We start from the raw sequence: 18,244 nt of genomic DNA, 5'->3' as shown, positions 1-18,244 counted from the left end.
TTCTACAATTTCTCCACCACCGCTTGTCAGTTCTACTCCCGTCACCACTACGCCATTACCACATCCTATTTTCTCCAAAGCAACCTGCACCACTACACTTATCATCACCTCTACCACAGATTCTCTATCAAGGTCAACACATCTGATGTGGGGGCGGAGACAAAATAACCTCCTAAAGTCACAAACAAGATAATTTCCCCAAATCCTTCTGGTGATTCTAATCAAGTTCTTGGAGGAGCTGAATTTGAGTGTGATTCTACTTACTATAGTCCCTACCAAATCCCTAGTGAGGAAGATGAATCTGCTCCTGCAACCATGTAACAATGTAAATTTCAAAACAATTTTTGACTTTTAAAATTTATAATTTTAATTCATAAACATCTCATGTCCCAATGCATCACATATCAAATCCATAAAAACACATCCCCTCATAATAGCCACTCGAGGGTATAACTTTGTGAGCCTTCTGGCTCTAACTCCGTGGACCCTCTGGTCCTAACTCTGTGGACCTTCCGGTCCTAGCTTTGTAAAATCTAATATACACACAACAAAAATCTCATAGAAATAATGATGTGCAACACATCACACAAATAGCATACAAGATACTCAATCACATACCTCTAATTATCACTCAAGTTAAAGTACAGTGAGAAGACTCACCTCGGATAACTCAGTAAGCCTCGAACTCTAATACCCTATGCTAGCCTCTGCCTAATCATATAATATTTACTCTAATTAATCCAAATTCTAAAGGATAGGCCAATCCCTATCTCTCTCTCTCTAAGTCCTCTAATAAGGGTAAAAGGCCATTCCACCCCTCTAATGGCCCATAAGTCCAAACATTGACTAAATCCTATAAGTCAACGAAGTCAACGGTCAAACTTTGACCTGACTCGTCTAGTGCACTCAAGCGACTCGGCGAGTCCGCACTAGTCCTCTGGATCCTTCCAATCCCATCTTGGCACGACGAGTCCCCTCTCCACTCGCCAAGTTACTCAGCAACGAATCCTGGGGCAACCCCGACTCGAGTCGTCAAGTCCACTTATGAACTCGGCGAGTTGCTCCCATGACAACCCTCAAATGACCTTCCGAGGTCAGATATGTTTCCCTAATCTATAGATATGGCTTGTCCATAGCGAATAACCACGTAAAGGTCGAATCTTGGTACTTATGCAAGGCACTCTAGGCTATTTTGGTGAAATCCCTTCTAACATGGAAACCTATGTCCCATTCCTCCATAGAACCACAAAAAGCAAGGTGATTCAAGCTCCTTGGAGCTCAAAAGGTTCGGATCCAGAGTTTATTACTCAATGGCACACTAAATCTTAACCACACAAGCCATAAAAGATATAGAAAACCCTAACTTCAATGCTCTTAAGCAAAAACAGAGGATTAAGGTTGAATAGCTACCTCAAAATGAAGATCCAAGCTGAAAACCTCCTAAGATGAAGTCCTCTTGAACCATTCTTGCTGGAAACCCTTCCTCTTTGGTTAAATCACACCAAAAACGAACAAAGAAGATCAAAATCTCTCACAACTCGCTCAAAATCGCTAGGGTACCTCTCTTTGGGCTGGTAGCCACAAATGGAGGTTATAAAGTCCTTTAAATAGGGCTCAGGACCGGAGATTTAGGGTTTCAGTCGTCAGCACGGACTCGTCGAGTCCACCCTTACCGAATCGTCGAGTCCCCTCATTTATTAGACAAGAATACACGATTCTACTCGATGAGTCTAGGCGTCAACTCGTCGAGTCCCTCTCTTAACTCCAAAAATAATGATAAAATATAATACCTGGAAATCCGGGTGTTACAATTCTCCCCCACTAGAATCAGACTTCTCCCTCGAAGTCTTACTCCGCAAACAACTCTTGATGCTGCTCACACATCTCCGAATCCGACTCCCAAGTCAACTCGGACCCTGCCCGATGCTGCCACTGAACCTGCACCAGGGGCACCTCCTTGTTCCTCAGAACCTTGATCCTCCGATCCACAACCATAACTGGCCTCTCAACATAATTCAGGCTGCATCCACCTGAATATCCTCCAACGGTACTACCGCCAACTCGTTGGCTATACACTTCCTCAACAGTGATACGTGGAAGGTATCATGGATTTGGCTTAATTCAGCAGGTAGCTCTAGATGGTATGCTACCCTGCCCACCCTCGCAGTCACCCTAAACGGACCGATGTACCGGGGCCCCATCTTGCCCCTCTTCCTGAATCGAATCACTCCCTTCCAAGGAGATACCTTCAGGAGTACGAAGTCTCCCACCTGGAAGTTAAGCTCAAACTGTCGCCTCTGAGCTGTCAGCAACCTCTGTCTAACTTGTTGTATCTGCTCTGTCATCTGAAGCACTAACTTAGTACTGCCCATCACCCGTTACCCAACCTCTCTCCAGCATATGGGAGACCGACACCTTCTCCCATACAACAACTCAAAGGGAGTCATGTCGATACTTGAATGGTGGCTGTTGTTATATAAAAACTCAGCCAATGGAAAATACGTGTACCAACTTCCTCCGAAATCCATCACACATGCTCGCAGCATGTCTTCGAGCGTCTGAATCGTCCGCTCACTTTGACCATCCGTTTGTGGGTGGTATGCGGTACTAAAATGTAGCCTCGTACCCAACTCCTCCTGGAATTTCTTCCAGAATCTAGAAGTGAAACGTACATCTCGATCTGACACGATTGAGATTGGCACTCCATGCTGCAATACCACCTCTCTCACATATATATCTTCCAACCTCTCAGTACAAGAGCTCTTATTGATAGCAAGAAAATGAGTGCTCTTCGTCAAGCGGTCAACAATCACCCAAATTGCATCGACACCCCTCGTAGTCCTTGGCAATTTGGTGATAAAATCCATGTAAATTTGTTCCCACTTCCACTTGGGAACCTCAAATTGCTATAACTTGTCATGCGGACACTGATGCTCGACCTTCACCTTATGACAGGTAAAGCACCACTCTACGAACCACACGACATCCCTCTTCATATAGGGCCACCAATACTCTCTCTTTAGGTCCAAATACATCTTAGTGGGCCCGGGATGGATCGAGAACTTCGACCTATGCGCCTCCTCAATCAGAATGGTACGTGCCCTGCCTTCAAACGGGACACAAATCCGACCCTAAAAGGTCATAAGCCCACGGCTATCGGCAACAAACTCATATGTCTGACCGATCACCCGCTCTCTTTTGTGGGTCTCACGTCTTATGGCCTCTATCTGGGCCTCCCGAATGGTATCCAACACTGGAGTCATCATTGTTAATCTCAAACAAACATCTCATATCAGGGCACTCTCCGCCCTGCGACTTAGGGCATCGGCTACAACATTAGCCTTGCTCGGGTGGTACAGGATCTCACACTCATAATCCTTTACCACATCCAACCATCTCCTCTGCCGCATATTTAGGTTAGGCTGATCCATCATATACTTCAAGCTCTTATGATCCGTGTATATGGTACACCGGACCCCATACAAATAGTGATGCTAGATCTTGAGGGCGAACACCACAACCCCTAGCTATAGATCGTGAGTGGGATATCTTGTCTCATGAGGCTTCAACTGCCTCGATGCGGTTGCTATCACATGACCTCTCTGCATCAATACTGTACCCAATCCTGATATCGATGCGTCACAATATACCACAAAATCCTCCAGCCCCTCCAGAAGGGCCAATACTGGGGCTTCGCATAATCTCTGGCGAAGTGTCTTGAATGAGGCCTGTTGCTCTGGGCCCCAACTGAATGCTATGACCTTCCGGGTCAACCTGGTGAGAGGAACCGCAATCTTGGAGAAATCTTTGATAAATCTCCGATAATATCCGACCAACCCCAGAGAACTCCTGATCTCTGAGGGGGATCTTAGCACCTCCTAACTCATCATTGCCTCAAACTTGGCCGGATCGACCAGTATCCCGTTTTGGTTAACGAGATGCCCCAGGAACTGGACCTCTCGTAACCAGAAATCACACTTGGAGAATTTGGCGTAAAGCCTCTACGATCTCAGAACTCCAAGGATCTCCCTCAAATGCTCTTCATACTACTCTCTAGATCTCGATTATACAAATATATCATCATTGAACACGATCATTGAATGATCCAGCATCGACCTACACACTCTGTTCATGAGGTCCATGAATGCCGTCGGTGCATTGGTGAGCCCGAAAGGCATCATCACGAACTCGTAATGCCCATAACGAGTCCTGAATGCTATCTTCTGGATATCCTCATCGCGTACTTTCATCTGATGATATCTAGATCTCAGATCAATATTGGAGAACCAAGACGCTCACTATAACTGATCAAACAAAATGTCGATCATTGGCATGGAGTAACGGTTCTTGACCATCAACTTGTTCAACTCCCGTTAATCGAAACACATCCGATGCAAACCATCCTTTTTTTGACAAAAAGGATCAGTTCCCCCCACGACGAGCAACTCGGCTGAATAAATCCCTTCCCCAACAGCTCCTGAAGCTGCGAGGATAACTCATGCATCTCTAGAGGCACAAGGTGATAGGGCGCCTTTGCGATAGGTGCTGCCCCTAAAACCAAATCGATACGGAACTCTACCTGCCTCTCGGGCGGCACACCCGACAACTCCTCAGGGAAAACGTTTGGGAACTCCCACACTATCGGGACCTCATCGGCCGACCTCGGCCTCTCTACATCTACTCTCGTATCTACCACATACACTATAAATCCACTACATCCCTGTTATAGGCTCTGCCTCACTCTAGCGGACAAACAAAATGCTGACCCAGGACGGGTACCCTCGCCATAAACCATAAGAACTCCCCCACTAGGGTCTCATATGGTCACCAGCTGCCGCTCACAGAAGATAACCCCTCCAAATCTGCTCAAGCAGTCCATGCCGACGAAGACACAGACATCCCCCATCGCAATCGGAACCAAATCGATCAGAAACTCAACTCCAAAGATTTCAAGCACACATCCTCGAATCACATCTGTGGTATACACTGCTCACTCGTCAGCTATGGAAACTCACAAAGGTCGACTCAACGCCTCTCAACGAATACTGATGTGCTGACTAAAGGCTAATGACATGAAAGATCGACTCGCACCCGAGTCAAATAACACCAAGTCATGCACAAAACACACAAGGAAAGTAACTACACATAACATAATATAAACACCATATCTCAAACATATTAGTAAATACATGAAAGAATACATACCAGCCACAACATCGGGGGCCGCGCGGACCTACTCTATGGTCAACTGGAAAGCTCTCCCTTGTGCCTTCGGTGCCTCAGCCTTCACCGGCCGACTCTCGGAAGCTTGAACAGAAGTAGGGGCAGATACCTATGCTGATCCCTGCAGTTGCGAACACTCGGCCTTCCGGTGTTCGGTCTGGTTGCAGTGAAAACAAACTGCAAATCCCTTGGGGCAATCCTTGGCTATATGTCCCTCCTTGCCACCCTTATAGCAAGACCCTGCTCTACACACCCCCTCACGAACCTTGTCGCACTTGCCACAATTACGGCCCTTCGGGTTCCCTGATCTCGAATCGGCAAGCTTGGCCCGCTTGGCTGCCGGCCGGGACTGAGTCAGTCGCCGATCCCTCCCCTGAGACTCCGCCTCCTCCCTAACCTTAGTCTCCAGCTCTATCTCCCTCTTCCGAGCATTTTCCTTAAGCTCCTAAAATCTTTGGTATGACGAGTTCGCCACGAACTCTCATATGTCCCTCCTCAGAATACTCAGATAATGACTCATATGTGCCTGCTCAGTAGACACGTGCTTAGGGCAGAACATCGCCCTCTCATGGAACATCCTGGTGATCACAGTAACAGACTCAGTACCCTGCTTGAGGGTCAGAAACTCCTGGGCCAAACGTTCCCCCTCTATCGAGGGAACGTATACATCACGAAACATAGCGGTGAACCTCTCCCAGGTCACTGCGGCAAGCTCAGCAGACGGAAAGTGCGTCGTCACAAACTTCCACCAGTCCTTCGCTCCCAAGCGAAGCTGGTTGAGCGCAAACCGGGCCCTCAAATGCTTTGGACTTGAACATGTATAGAATCATCCCTCAATATCATAAACTCATCTCATCGCAGCAATCGGATCATATATCCAATCAAAATCTGGTGGCTTCGTGTTGCTGAACTCCCGGAACAGCTACGAATCGCCACCCTGAGGTCTGGCCGCAGCATCAGTTGCGGTAGCTGCAGTGGCTGAAGCCTCAGTAACCGCTGCGTATCTCTCTTCGAAAGTCTCAATCAGAGTGGTCTTAATAGACCCGAACATCTTAGGAATCTCTGTATGGATAGCCGCAACCACCTCCTCATGGATCATCTGACGGAGCTCCTCATCACTCACCCTGCTGGTCCCTGGTCTATGGCATGTCACAACCATGATGTCTCTGAAATACAACATAAAAATATCAGAGACTTGCTTGAGCATACTTACACTCAATAACTCGACCTACTCGTTCCCTGGTACCCCAAGGATTCTTACTTGGGTTGCGCACTGCTCCATTGTCTTAAGTAGTACGGGCCCAATACTACCATCGATGCCGTATCAGTATTCATCCCAAGTCCTCCTCCTAGGATCCCAATCCCAAGTACTCTACTCTTACAATGCATAGTCTACTCTCTAGCAGATCTCTCACAAGCTCCTCGCTGCAATCTACTCACTCTCAGGCATCTCATAGCAGCAAAACCCCTAGGCTAAGGAATCACTAATCAGGCCACTCTAGTGCTAATAAGAATACCTAGACTACCCTATCATGCATAACATATTATCTCATATCACATAACACATAATATAAGCGTATTTTGGGAAATCACCGTTCGGGCGCTGGCTGATCATACACACTGCTCTACTCTGTTCTTTTCAAAACTGTTTTACTCTTTTAGAAAAATTTTGTTTTACTTTGAAAAATTCCTCAAATCCTCAGTTTGAGTTCAAATACGCTCGAAGGTGTATCTGAATCCCTCAAACCAAGGCTCTGATACCAACTTGTAACAACGTAAATTTCAAAACAATTTTTCACTTTTCAAATTTATAATTTTAATTCATAAACATCTCATGTCCCAATGTATCACATACCAAATCCATAAAAACACATCCAAAGATCAAAATGTATTAAAAAAACTCCAATAGTGAAAGCATGAATGCTTAGTGAGTTCCCTAAAATGTATAAAAAAAATATCTCGGCGCCTTTCTGTGATCCTCACTGGTACCTGAAACACAAAACACAAAACACTGAAAGCATGAATGCTTAGTGAGTTCCCCAAAATACCACATTAACACATAACAGCCACTCGAGGTTATAACTCTGTGAGCCCTCTAGCTCTAACTTTGTGGACCCTCTAGTACTAACTCTGTGGACCTTCCGGTCCTAGCTTTGTAAACACTGATATACACACAACAGAAATCTCATAGAAATAATGTTGTCTAACACATCACACAAATAGCATACAAGATACTCAATCACATAGCTCTAATTATCACTCAAGGTAAAGTATAGTGAGAAGAGTCACCTCAGATAACTCGGTAAACCTCGAACACTGATACCATGTGCTAGCCTCCACCTAATCACATAATAATTACTTTAATTAATACAACTTCTAAAGGCTAGGCTAACCCCTCTCTCTAAGTCCTCTAAGAAGGGTAAAAGTCCATTCCACCCCTCTAATGGCTCATAAGTCCAAACAATGACTAAATCCTATAATTTAACGAAGTCAATGGTCAAAATTTGACCAGACTTGTCGATTTCACTCAGGCGACTCGGTAAGCCCGTACTAGTCCTCCGGATCCTTCCAATCCCCTCTTGGCACGACGAGTCCCCTCTCCACTTTATGGGTTACTCAGCAACTAATTGCGGGGCAACCCCGACTAGAGTCGTCGAGTCCACTTATGAACTCGGCAAGTTGCTCCCATGACAACCCTCAAATGACCTTCTGAGGTCAGATATGTTTCCCTAATCTATAGATATGGCTTGTCCGTAGCCAATAACCACGTGAAGGTCGAATCTTGGTACTCATGAAAGGCACTCTAGGCTTATTTTGGTGAAATCCCTTCTAACACGGCAACCTATGTCCCTTTCCTCCATAGAACCACAAAAAGCAAGGTGATTCAAGGTCCTTGGACCTCAAAAGGTCCGGATCAAGAGTTTATTACTCAATGGGACACTAAATCTCAACCACACAAGCCATAAAAGATATAGAAAACCCTAACTTCAATGCTCTTAAGCAAAAACATAGGAATAAGGTCGAATAGCTACCTCAAAATGAAGATCCAAGGTGAAAACCTCCTGAGATGAAGTCTTCTTGCCCCCTTCTTGCTGGAAATCCTTCCTCTTTGTCTAAATCACACCAAAAACGAAAAAAGAAGCTCAAACTCTCTCACAACTCGCTCAAAATCTCTAGGGTACCTCTCTTTGGGCTGGTAGCTGCAAATGGATGCTATAAAGTCCTTTAAATAGGGCTCGTGCCTGAGGATTTAGGGTTTCAGTCATCATTATGGACTTGTCGAGTCCACCCTTACTGAATCGTCAAGTCCCCTCATTTATCAGACAACAATACGCGATCCTACTCGACGAGTCTAGGCGTCAACCCGTCGAGTCCCTCTCTTAACTCCAAAAATAATGATAAAATATAATACCTAGAAATCCGGATGTTACAAACTAAGCAGCAAATCGATAGTGTTCACGAAAACTTGATACACTGATCGATTCGACAAAGAAGTATAATGATTTTGTTATCAAAGCATTCATGGATACAACCCTGCACCAATATACAAAATTCATCGACAAATGTACTTTCTGCTATGGATGATTCTACTTCTATATGCAAACGAGCCACCTCCAATGTTAAAGATCTCATCCATGAATCCAAGGTTTTTCTTGACTCTTTCAAGGGTCATGTTGATTTAAATGTTGCCAACATCACAGAGTCCATCGATTCACTTTCTCAATCTCTTCAAGCCTAGCATACCAAGTTTTAGACTGTCCGTCCGGCATCTCTACTGACAACAAGACCTTCCTTTCTTCTATTGAGTCTCGGTTCAAAAAGCTCACTGCTAATCTTCTCATGGAAAGGCAAATCAGAGATGATCTTGCTCAACAGACTGCACTAAATGTAGTACATAAAGCAGCACTTGTTAAGGCTAAACAAGAGATTTCCTTGTTAAAAACAGAATGAGTTGTTTATCACAACGGTAATGGGGATGTTCTTTCTCAGCTACATAACGTGCTTCAGGCTCAGGATCCCATTCTAATGCTTACAATTTGCAATCATTTAACCTCCAAACTCCTTCCATCACTTGAACTCTTACGAGAAATGAAGGGTGTTTCGGAGAGAATTATTCCTCCGTAACAAGGGGAAGAAGAGAAGCCACAACTTATTTCAATTAAACTGAAGGTCAAAACTGAACCGCAGGATAATTTGGCTTCGGGTTCTAGTATCAAAGAAAAGAAAAAGCATGTTATTGGAGAAGATGATGAAGATGTTGAAGATCAAGAAACTATTTCTGAGATCCTGAAGCGAAAGAAAAGGGATGCGGAGATAGTTGAAAATCTTCAAATTGCTAAGGAAGTTGAGGAAAGAGAAAAGAAGAAGAAAGAAGAGGATGATACATTAAGTTGCAAGAAGATGTTGTTCCCTCCTTGGACTAGGGAGACACTGATCAAAGAAGCCATAGAGTCTCCAAGCACACTCTAGCTGGAACCTGTGACTTCGTTCGACTGTGATAATACATGGGATTCACAGTTTGATATGCCTATAACACGAAAGGCATTCATTTTTTCACTGCTATGATTCGACTGTTGAAGTTCCTTCACCTCATCCTCAAGTCGACCGTGAACTAATTGATTTTTACCTCAAGTTCAGTCAGCCTCAGTATCTAACCTGGAGTGCTCAGAAGATTACTACGGTCAAGCTGTTGAAGCCTTTGCCTGCAGGGAAGTTTATCAATGTCTCTTTTAAGATAAACCGAGGTTCGGATAACTCGGTTTCTATCATTTCCCTAGCAGACCTTCCCAACCTGAATCCTCATGATTAGATCCTTCTCTTCAATAGTTTGCTTACTAATGCAAAGGAGTATGGACCAATTTTAGACGATTTAAAACGAATGATGGCTTCTTATATCCACGAAGTTGCAAAGATGGATCAAGAAGTGGCTAATGTCTTGAGAAAGAAACCGACGGTGATGCCAACTGCAAAGCCAGGAGATGTCAACAAAATGAATCTCATTCAATAGATTCTTCTCACCTCATGGTCATGTTTACAAGGGCCATAGGGAAAAGGTTCTTATTTGCTCTGGTGGATAAACATTTGTTCTTTACTGACTGCCTAGAACACATCATCAATATCATTCATTGGTGCAAGGTGAATTCCGAGTCAGATAAGAAGAACTTCACAGACATGCACCGATGGTATATTACTTTCAAACAAACTCTTTTGGCCATTATATCGGGTGTGTTCAACACTATGAATAAGTTAGTGATAGCTCAACCGAACTGAGCTCTCGGCTCCATTGACGCAAAGGGGGAGATTGTTAGGTATTATGTGTTGCGACATGGGCCAGTTTTTTGTATCTCTGGTTTGGGCCTGTCCAACCGTGATTAGGGTTATGTAGTATTATATATAGTGCATGCATGTATGCCTTAAAGATATGCTAGTAATTTGATTATCTTTTGCATTGTAACCCTAATCACCTCTAAAGTCGAACTTCTTCATCGAGCTCTTCTTGGGTGTTAAAGTTTAATCATTCGATATCATTTAAACCATTCTTGTGTTCTTTATTGTTTCATTTATTGCTTTTCTGCTTGAATCTATTGATCATTTAGGAATATTATTCCAACATTAATATTTAGTTTGTGTCCAGTCTATGTAAATAAACTATCAATGTAAAATATTGTTTTATAAATATGCATGTAGCATGTTTTGGAGTAACAATATTGTGAAGTATGAAAGTTTGGGTCTTTCAGAAATATGATGTGGTTTTAGAAAGAATGGAGAATATAGGTCTTTCAATCATGGTATCAGGGCAATAATTTATGTGAACTAAATATCACAGATTGGTATTTAGACTTAAACCGTTAGAAGTTCAATATATGAATGGATTAATTATGAATATATGGATACAAACCGTAGGAAAGATTTAATTAAAGTATTAGGTAATAATAAATCCTAATATTCTAAATATTACGTTATTCGAAATTTTCAGAAGAATGGCTGAATAGGAAGATAGCCATACACCAGAAGTGGGTGGAGATCCTAAACCAGGTGAAGTAAATACTCCAGTATCCCCTCAAGAGGACCAACTATTGGGTAAACTTACTGTATCATTTGGCAGACTCTTGAAGAACATAAGAAGGATAATGATAAAGGCAAAGAGAAAGCCACTGGAGAATCTTGAAAAGGAGAGGTGAAGCATCCCTCGTTAAAAGATTTCAAGAGTAGTGGTGCTATAGAGTTTTTAGGTGCCATTAACCTTATTATTGTTCTTACCTGGATCAATAATACAGAAAAATTATTCTGTATCTCTCATGTGATACATGAAGATAAAGTCAATTATGCCTCCGCAATGTTCATTAGAGAAGCCCTGGTCTAGTGGGAAGCAACATTTGAAGCTCTTAAATAGTATGATCAGGAGAATCTATCCTGGGGAATGTTCAAACCTCGCTTACTAGAAAAGTATTGTCCTATAGATATAAGAAGAAGCTTGGAGAAGGAGTTCCTTGAACTTAAGGAAGGAGGAATGACCGTGAATAAATATGAAACGCTATTCAATAAAAAAGCATGGTTTGCAACAAAGTATATTCCAACTGAAGATGATAAAATTCAGTTATTCATGGAAGGATTAAAATATGAAATCCATGATTTTGTGAGTAATCGGTATGCTCTATCTTTTGATAAATCTGGTGAGTATGCTCAAAGACGTGAGCATGATTTGGAGATACGTGGTGCCACTTTTACATGTTCCAAAGCATCCACATACATAAAGAAATGTTTCTGTTCCCTCTATTCCACCAACTCAATTTGTTCGATCTAAACCTAACAAGAAGTGTCATCTCTAAGTGCTTTTCGTGGTCGTGGTAGATCACAATCTTTTTCTCTTCAATCACCATTATGCCAAAATTGTGCAAAATTCATCCGGGAGAATGCAGACTTGAAAAAGGAGCAGTGGACTGTTTTGGATGTGGAGCAATTGGCCACAAGAAGCCTGTTTGTCCAATGAAGGATGTTACATGTTTTGGTTGTGGCATTATTCGACATAGAAAACGCTTATGTCCTACCCTTACTAGTCAGGTGACGCGGATTCAAGCTTCTGTTCAACAACCAGCAAGAAGTCAAGCTCCTATTCAACAATTAAAGAGTACTCTAACTAAAAAGGAGGAGGTGCCAAAAGCTAAGGGTCGTGCATTCCATATTACCAAGGAGGAGGCATGTGAGGACCTGAATGTTGTGACGGGTACATTTCTTGTTAATTCTAGACCTACTCACATCTTATTTGATTCTGGTGCCTCAGATTCTTTTGTGTCTCATGAATTTGCGCATTCTTTTCAAACTGCTTGCAATGCACTCGCGCAACCATTTCACGTAGATACTGCAGGAAGTATATCATTACTTGCTAATTAAATCTATAAGGATTGTGTTGTAGAAATTGAAGGCTATAATTTTCTTGCGAACCTAATTCCTATCTCATTGCCCAACACTGATATTATTCTCGGCATGGATTGGTTGTCAAAGAACCTTGCAGAACTCTTATGGTATGAAAAGATAGTACGCATTCCTATTAAAAGGGAGAATCCTATTTATGTATATCGTGAACAAAGAAACTTAAAAATAATCTCTTTCCTAAAAGCTCGTAATTCATAGCGAAGGGGTGCCCTATCTACCTATCCTACACGGTTGATATCTCAAGAGAGGAGAAGAAAACTGTAAATGATATTCCCGTTGCTAACGAATATCCTGATGTTTTTCCTGATGATTTTCCTGGACTTCCTCCTGACAGGCAAGTAGAATTCCGAATTCATCTTGTACCTAGTGCTGCTCCAATTGCAAAGACTCCTTATCGTCTTGAGCCAGCTAAAATGAAAGAAATGATGATCCAACTGCAAGAATTACTTGACAAAGGCTTCATTTGACCAAGTACCTATCCTTGGGGTGCTCCAATATTGGTTTTCAAGAAGAAGGATGGATCGATGCGAATGTGAATTGATTACTGTGAGCTAAATAAGGTGACTATCAAGAACAAGTATCCACTACCTCGCATCAAAGATTTGTTCGATTAACTTCCGGGTGTTAGTTATTTCTCGAAGATTGATTTGAGATTTAGCTATCATCAGTTGAAAGTAAACGAGAAGGATGAACCGAAGACTGCCTTTCATACTCGATATGGTCATTATGAATTCCTTGTCATGCCATTCGGTTTGACAAATGTCCCTGCCGTATTCATGGATATAATGAATCTAGTATGCCGCCCAATGCTCGATTAATCTGTCATCGTATTCATTGACGATATTCTAATCTATTCTAAGTCTAAAGCTGATCATGCCATTCATATTTGTGCGGTATTAGAACTTCTTTGAAATGAAAAACTATATGCTAATTTCTCGAAATGTAAGTTTTTGCTTCACCAAATTCAATTTCTCAGCCATGTGATTTCTGGTGATGGTGTATCTGTAGATCCTACTAAAATCGAAGCCATTCAAATTGGGAAACGCCTCATAATGCTTCCGAAATTCACAGTTTCTTGGGTCTTGCGGGTTATTACTGAAGATTCATTAAAGACTTTTCTCATATAGTTGTACCTCTCACGAGTCTTACACGAAAAGAAGTAAAGTTCAAATGGGGTGAAGCCCAAGAAAAAGCTCTCTCAACTCTAAAAGATCTTTTGACTCATGCTCTAATCTTATCATTTCCAGAAGGTGATAATGATTTCTCCGTGTATATCGATGCTTCTAGGATGGGACTCGGTTGTGTGTTGATGAAGTGTGGTAAAGTGATAGCCTATGCTAAAAGACAACTGAAATAGTATGAAAAGAAATATCCCGCTCAAAATCTCGAACTTGCTGCAGTGGTATTTGCGTAAAAATTTGGAGACATTATCTTTTTAATACAAAATGCCAATTGTTTACCGACCACAAAAATCTCAAGTACATATTAAGTCAGCAAACTTTGAATATGAGACAAAAACAAGCATGGAGCTGATCAAAAATTATGACTGTGAAATCATATATCATCCTGGATTGTATGAATGTATGACAACTTCTTGCCCATTGGATTAAAATGATGAACGGTGTTGATTAACAATCCATGTTATTATCATGGGATAAAGTTTACTTTATAATTACACATAATTATATGAAATAATATATTGGTAAAATTATTTACAATTTAATTAGTAAAAGACAAATTATCAGGATACATATTACACTTTAATTTTATCAAAACATTTTTTTATTTATCACATAAATATTGATATAGAAAAACTCACGTTTTCGTTCTTCGTTATTTATAATAAACAGATAAAAATAATCATTCTTTCTAAATGAATATATTCTTCTAGAATATAGATTTACAATATGAGTTTATGCATTCATGGTAAACTCGTAAAACATTCTTTTAGAATGTAATATTTTCCATAACAAGAATTTGTAATTAGAGACAAAGAAGCATATATTCTTAAAAAAATGTAAAATTATAATTTTTCCACAATTCAATTTACATTCTTGAAGAATAAATTTATATTGGGTATTACTTTGAACATTTCCAGGATACAATTCAATTTCCATTATGACTATTCTCATTCTCGAAAATAGTCATGAATTACAAGTTCATATATGATATTTTTAAGAATAATAGTTACCTTCTTGAAAAAAAAAAAAAAATGTTCTTGAAGAATAAAAAATTAAATACAATTAAATAAAGTTCCTAAAGAATAATATAATATTATATATATATATATATATATATATATATATATATATATATATATATATATATATATATATATATATATAATACTTAATGATATAGCATGCCTACAACCAAGTGTAGAAAAAAATACAGAAAATATTATCTGTGAAAAAAAGTTTAACAATAATGGAAAAAAACTCAACATTTCATAATTTGAAACATTTACATTTAAGTGCATAATTATAAAAATAATGGAAACGATTTCTAGATACATGTAATATCAATGAAACAAAGAGGTAAAAGCATACATATCAAAGAAGATATGCAGAGAAGCATTGAAGTTTTGGTTTGATATCTTTAACCAAATTAAAACAATTTTAATTTGATCTTCCATCGGAATAGCTACTCACTGAAGAAACAAACCTCATCATTCTGCTTCAAAATGGGTGCAAATACATAGATGATCATACTAGTTTGAACATAAATTCAAGTCAACTGGTATAAATAATGCTACCTAATTATCAAAGGAAAAAAAAAGATTAATGTAGAATACGTCGAAACATGAATTTCTCATTACACTAACCATTCATAAGGTTGATGGTTGTTCACCCCATTTTTGAAAATATTTCCAAACCCAAGACACTATCGTTTCTAATGGGCTCTCTTAAAAATACAAATACTTGGATCCAAGATACCACCTAAAAAGGTTAATTTCAAAAAATAAATAAATACACGAACATCTTTTAATCAGCTTATCCTAGAGTTCTTGAAAAAAATCACAACCCAAGATCAATCAAAAAAATATTATATAAGAAAGAAGTTGTGCATCAAGTAGTGGTTAAGAGAAAAGTCAAACTGACATTCTATTAAATCTATAATCTCCAAGATTTTTATGTTCTTTTTCATAAATTCTAAGTAGATTGATATGCATTTAAACTCTCATAACCAACCATCTGACCTAAAAATTTACAAACATTACATAAGCAAATATCCATAGACAAACCTATTTGTTTAAGTGTTAATTGAAGTCAAACATGTACGGATAAAGCTACTAGTTTCTTAAAAGGCAAAAACAAAATAGATTAATAGAGAATGCATCCAAACACTGTAAATCATATGAGTTTCTTTGTTTTCATCATAAGAATATAACAAATTTTATAGTATAATTAGATTTTAAGGAAGAATAACCTAGACATTAAGATTTTTTAGTCAATATCCTCTTGAATTTTTAGTTTCAGGTCAACAACATAAATGAAAAACTATGGATTCCTTTCTCATTGTGTGTCTCTGTTTGTTCGTTGAACACCCACCCACATAAATCATATGAATCTTTTTATTGTGATCACAAGAATTCTAAGAGCAGATTTTAAAATATATCTATTATATTTAGCATTAAAAAAAAACTTGACATTAAGTACCTTCTTGAGTTATGAATCACACATCAGCAAGAGAAACTAAGAACAATGGATACCCTTCCCTTTGCATGTCTCTATGTGTTCGTTCAACTACCCATTCTTTAATTGAGTCTGAATTGTAGGGTTGCATGTTTGTTCCCCAATTGATGAAGAAGGACCAAGGTCAAAGAAAGAATTGAAGAAAAAAACACAGAAAAAGGGTTCAATTTCAATTTAATCGTCTATGGTGTATATCGGATGGTTGGAGGAAACCATGGATTCTAAGCGATTGTATTGGATTCTGGTGGAATGATGAAAGAGTAAATCATATAAGCAGGGATGCATTCCATAAATATAAGCTTATAATTTTGTCTTATTAAATTACTTAATTATTGAATTTAGCAAAATAACCCTATCTATTGATAGGTCTAGAATTTACCATACATTAAACCAATAAGTAGGGGTTATATATGAACACAACTCTTTGTCTCTCTCTCTCTCTCTCTCTCTATATATATATATATATATATATATATATATATATATATATATATATATATATATACACACACACACACACACAGAGAGAAAGCTAGGTTCAAACGTTTCTTACATCTATTGTGTGCTAGAATGCACTAAATGATATCCATAATTATAATTTCTTTTTTTTATGTAAACTAATTAAATTCGTCATTAATATTAACACTACTATTATTTTAGAATAAATTGGCATCTAGATTTTAATTCATGGGTTCATATTTTGTTTCATGACCCACTCACTCAAAATACAACAAAGTTGTCTAGAACAAGGAAAAGGAAAGTGTATTCAAGTAGAATGAGAATATATTCTAACATAATGATAATAATGGAGTGTATTTTAGTAGAATACACTCTCGTTCTTCATATTCCATGCTACATTGTTGTATTTTAAGTGAGTGAGTCCATAATCAAAACATGAACCCATACATCAAAACCTAGATGCTAATTCATTTTGAAAGAATGTTATTGCTAACATTAATAATGAATTTAATTAGTTACCATAAAAAGAGAATTATAATTATGAATATCATTTAATATACATACAATTATGGAAATCATTTAATTTTTATCTTTATATTATTAAATAATTATTTAATTTTACTAAATGCTTATTGGTGCATTTTAGCACACAATAAATGTAAGAAACAAATGAACCTAGCCCCATATATATATATATATATATATATATATATATATATATATATATATATATATATATATATATATATATATATATATAGTTCAAATAAAAACAACAAATAGTGTGAGAACGTAACACATTATTTTTATATTATTATTCTGCAATGAATTTTGTATCCACAGCTTGATAATGTTATTCAACAATGAATTAATAAATAGTGACCTGTTAAAACTAAAATTAGAATTTAGTACAAAAATGCACATACATAAATATATAATAGAACTATAACATTCTAATGAATATATGAATAATCAAACATTAATATTTATATTAGAATTACTTCAACAATACACATATACAATATTAATTATTGAATAATAACATAAACATATTGTTTTTACGTACTCACACTATTTCATGTTTTTATTTGAACTTACTTCTCTCTCTCTCTCTCTCTCTCTCTCTCTCTCTATATATATATATATATATATATATATATATATATATATATATATATATATATATATATATATAGGGAAAAGTGAGTATACCTTACAGCAGGACATAAACTTAGGTACCTAATTGTCAAAACTACGTAGTTTTGTTTAATTATTTTATTTGATGAAAAAGAAAAATGTTATTTCCTGAAAAAAAAAAAAAAAAAAAGGATACGTTCCAATTTTGTTTCCTTATTTTTATGAAAATAGATATCATATCTTCCTTCCTTTTCGATTGCGGCTGTGATCATCATCGTTTTCAAAAAACGATTACC

Source organism: Lactuca saligna, chromosome 8, assembly GCF_052625555.1.
Source record: "Lactuca saligna cultivar CGN05327 chromosome 8, ASM5262555v1, whole genome shotgun sequence".
NCBI classification, from domain to species: domain Eukaryota; kingdom Viridiplantae; phylum Streptophyta; class Magnoliopsida; order Asterales; family Asteraceae; genus Lactuca; species Lactuca saligna.
This window is presented reverse-complemented; position numbering follows the sequence as displayed.